We start from the raw sequence: 4,600 nt of genomic DNA on the forward strand, positions 1-4,600 counted from the left end.
CCCGCCCCGAGCCAGGCTGGCACCTCTCAGGTTGGGTTTCCCTTGCCCCCAGCAGCACCCTCCTTGTCTCTCGGGGCAGGGGTGCTCCATGCGGGCACCCCTGGGGTCTGGCCCTGCAGCAGCAGCTTGGAGGGGTGCGGGGAGCCCACCTCCCTGAGCCCAGATGTCCCGGCTTCAAAGCCCTCGGGACTGGGGGGGAAAGCCCCTGCACCAGGGCAGGGGGACAGGGCCCTGGGGGCTGAGCGAGGGGCAGCGGTACAGGAAGGAAGGGGCGGCTCCAGGCTCCCCGGGACAGCCCCACGGGTGCCAGGGGGAGCGGGGTGGTCTCTGCCGCAGAGCGGAGGGCCCCCCGCCCGCTCCCCGCAGAGCAGGGGCACCGAGGCCTGCGCCCAGCTGCGGCGAGGAGCGCTGCCGCCCCAGCCTCTGCAGCCCGGCCCCACGGAGCGGGGGCAGGCTGGGAGGGGGCCGGGCCGGGGGCCTGCAGCCTGCCAGCCTGCCGCAGCACGGCGGGCGCCGGCGATTTCTGCCTGCGGTTGCATTCGGGGCGGGTTAGATGCAGCTGGCCCACGTGTGTGTGTGTGTGTGTGTGTGTGCGTGCGTGCGTGTGTGCGTGTGTGCGTGGAGAGAGAGAGCCAGGCTGCGAAGAACAGGATGTGCCGGCTTTTCCCTTCAGGGTTGGTTAAATCGATTGCAGGAGAAAGTGCTGAAGTAGCGGTCCCGGCTCCCTCCAATGCAGAGGCTGCGCCCGGGTGAGTCACGGAGCCCGGGACGCAGGACGGAGACTGCTGACTCCAGGCGTCAGGCAGACACTGAGCTCACGGGGGGAAGGGGGTGCCGCAGCGCACATGCACCGCTCACCTTGAGCCTGCTGCAGAAGGCAGGGCCTGCGCTGCCGGACCCTGACCTGCATTACACACCCCGTGCCTCAGTTTCCCCCACTGGTTCCGGGCCAGGGCCCTGCCGGGGGGATGCGGCCCCCTCTGCAGCCCTGCCACGGTTGTGGGGCTCGCCCACCACAGGCGGCCAGGAGCCACCGGAGCAGGAGGCCAGCCCGTGCCCACTGCGACGCTGCCCACAGCAGCGCTTTACATAAGAGGAGGCATTAACCCAGATTTGCTGGGCAGAGGCCAACCCGCACAGCATCTCTCTCTGCCGGCTGCCCGGCCTGCGGGAGGCTGAGCTCTGCTGCTGGCGCCCACCCCAGAGGCAGCTGCATTTCGGGGCTGGTCAAGCCCCAGGCTCCTCGCCTTGCCTGGCTGCTAGGCCCGGAGCTGGGACAGCCACGGGGCAGCAGCCTGGAGCACGGGGGTGGCAGCGAGGGGTCACGATGACTCCCCTGCAGTGTGCTCAGTGGGGCAGGCCCTGGCCCCCAGCCCTCTCCAGCCCGGGGCGCTGGAGCCAGGACCCAACATGGGGCCCGGGCCAAGCATCCTCTGTCGGCGCCAGCTGCAGCCTCCTGGCCAGCTTTCAAGCCGGGCAGCTGCTCTCTGCCTCCCTCGCACAGGTATTTCCCAGCCCCGAAGCAGCCTCCCGCTCCACCCCAGAGGTGGCTGCATTGCAGCACTGGGCTGCTCAGTGCCTGGAGCAGCAGCGGGGCCATGACAGGGGAAGAGGGGACGGCAGAGCGGGGCTGCAGGGCATGGGAAGGGGGGTCTTTCCCCTGCTTCCTGCCCTCCAGCACCTGCTCCCTGCCCCACACAGGATGCATGGAGATGCCCCTGAGCCCCTTCCCTTGCAGGCTGCCGTGCACCCTCTCCCACATGCGCACAGGGGTGCCCCCCACCGCCACGTGCACCCACGCCCGAGCCCAGCCGCCTTGCTTCCCTCCACGCCTGACTTGTGGAGCCTGCTTCCCTTCCCACCAAGGGGTCCAAGCCCCAGGCCTGGGGGCTGCCCTCCCCACTGCACCCGCCCGCGAGTGCTGGGGTCGAGGAACAATGCCGGGGCCCTTCCCAGGGTCGGGCAGGCAGTGCCAGGGGGCCTGGCCCGGCCTCCCCGCACACGGGGGTGGGGGCAGGGGAGCGCCTCTGGGGGGAAACAAAGACAGCAGCAGGCAACGCGGGGTCGTTGCATTTTGTCTCTTTTATTGTGAAGTGCGCCGAGGCCGGTGCCCTTGTGCTTACTGGAATATCATCCAAAGACTGGCTCCGAAAAAGGGGTCCCCGGGAAAAGGCTCCAGAAACAGGGTTTAGATTCTTTACAGCTTGTAAAAATCATGTAAATTGGGGTTTTTTTGTTTTTTTGTTTTTTTCTCTCCAAACGGGTATTTACAAGGCAGCGGCCACCTACGGGCTCCTTTTTTTTTTTTTCTTCTTTTTTTCCTTTTTTTTTTTCTAGTCTTAAGTTATATGCTGCATCGTATTGGTATTGTTCGTTAGCTGAAGTACAAAAACCAGAGGTCTAGCTAATACAAGGCCCTTCTACCTGAATTCTAGTAAGGTTTATTTTTTGTGGTCTTTTTTTTTTGTCTTTTTTATCTTTTTTTTTTTGTGCTGCTTTAAGTTATTCATAAAATGGAAAGACTAAAAGAGGAAGAGGAGGAGGAAGAGGAGGAAGGAGAAGAAGGAGACGAGGAAGAAAAGGAAGAAGAGGAAGAAGAAGTGCTTCATAGGTTAAAAACAGCAGGAGCATCCACATGGCCTGAAGCCGGGCCCAGACCCCACCGACCCCGACCCCGCCTGACCCGATCCAGGCAGGCAGGCGGAGGGGAGGGGGGCTTGGGAGGCTAGGGGGTGTGTGTGTGTGTGTGTGTGTGTGTGACACAGAGAGAGTGTGAAAGAGTGTGTGTTTCTGTGTGCGTGAGAGACCCAGAGTGTGTTCCCCCGTGTGTGTGTGTGTGTGACAGAGTGCGTGTTCCTCAGTGTGTGTTTGTGACACAGAGAGTGTGAAAGGGTGTGTCCCTGTGTGTGTGTGACACAGAGAAAGAGTTGGTTTTCCTCTGTGTGTGTGTGTGCCTGTGAGAGAGACAGTGTGAGAGACTGTGGGTTCCTCTGTGTGTGTTCATGTGAGTGTGTGTTCCTATGTGTGCAAGTGCTCCTCTATGCTTGCCTGAGTGTGTTTCTGCGGCAGTGAGAGCATGTGCCCATGTGTGTGTCTGCAAGTGTGTTTCTGTGTGTGCCTGTGAGTGTTTCTCTGTGTCTGTGACTGTATTTCAGTGTGTGCAAGAGCGTTTAAGATTGTGTTCATCTACGTATGTGTGTGAGTGTGTTTGTGTGTCTCTGTGTTTCTCTCTGTGTGCCCTTGTGTCTGTGACTGCATCCTGGCATGCCTGTGACAGCCACTCTATGTTTGCCTGTGTACTTCTGTGCAAGTGACACACGCACACGCGCAGCGGTCCTGTCTCTGTGTCCCTGTATCCATGTCCATGGGTGCGTGCCCATGTTTCTGCATACGTGTCTGTGCCTACACGCGTGTGACTGTGTCTGTGTATGTGCATGCGCACATGCACGTGTGTCCGTGTGTGTCCATGTGTGGGTGGGCAGCGAGGACAAATCTCCAGCGACTTGTCCAGGCAGAGCCCACGGGAGACCCTGCCCAGAGCCCGTGGCCCCCCTGGCCGAGGTGGATGTCCCTAGCTGGTTGGCTAGAAAAATGTAACTAAACTGCAGGCAGGTCCCAGCCTGGGGCCGCCGGCCTATCATCCCCTAAAACTACTATGACGTCAAAAGGCAGGCAGTGCATACATCAGAAGAGAAGGAAGAATCGTCATATACTCTATTCCACTACATTGGCATAGTCCCTGATATTCGTTGCTATTAAGAATATTGGATTAAAATGTACCTGATTTCTCAGTAATACCTATTTGTCTTAAAAATAACATGCATTACCTTAATTATTGCTCTAGTCAGTTCAGTCTCGGGCTCCGAAGGAGACGTATTGCCTTCAAAGATCCTACGCTAGAAGTTTGGCAAAAAAATCCCGTCAAACCCAGGCCTCCAAAGCGGCGGAGAGGTTGGCATAGATTGAAACGCTTCTGGTTGCTTCTGTTGCTTTGTTTTCGTTTGTCTGGTTCTTTTCGCATGCAAAAAAATATGTATAAGAAAGAAAAGGAAAAGAAACCTAAGGGCTGGGAGAGGCAGGAAGGAAGCGCGGCTCCGTGCTCGAGGTGGCTGGGTTTTTTTTCTGTGTGTCTTTTTTTTTTTTTTTTCTCTCCAAAAAAAGTGACGAAGACTTTGGCATAGTAAGGAAGGAAACTTGGCAACGAACTTGCAGAGGCGGCTGGGGAGCAAGACGACCATGCAACAGCAGGGGCCGGAGCCGGGTCCCCCCCCGGCTCCCCCCGCGGGGAATCAATGCATCCTGGGGGGGCGGTCAAGGCCGCAGTCGCCCCCTGCCCTGCCCAGGCCGGTGGGCATGGGCTTGGGGCTGTCGAAGGAACGAAAGAAGCGGCGAAAGCAACCTCAGGCGGACTTGATGCAGGCGGGAGGGCTGTGGGGGGGCCCGGGCTGGCTGGGCCCCCCTGTGGGAGAGGGGTGCGGGGGGGCGTCACGTGCTTGTTCTTCATGGGTTAAAAAAAAAGGCCGAGGCCGTGGCCGGTGGAAGCCCAGCGGGCGGGGGCCGAGCCCCGCGCCCCGTCCGCCCCGGGGGCCCAGGGGGCCAA

This window comes from Crocodylus porosus, unplaced genomic scaffold (genome assembly GCF_001723895.1).
Source record: "Crocodylus porosus isolate Cpor-Errol unplaced genomic scaffold, CroPor_comp1, whole genome shotgun sequence".
In the NCBI taxonomy this organism is placed as follows: domain Eukaryota; kingdom Metazoa; phylum Chordata; order Crocodylia; family Crocodylidae; genus Crocodylus; species Crocodylus porosus.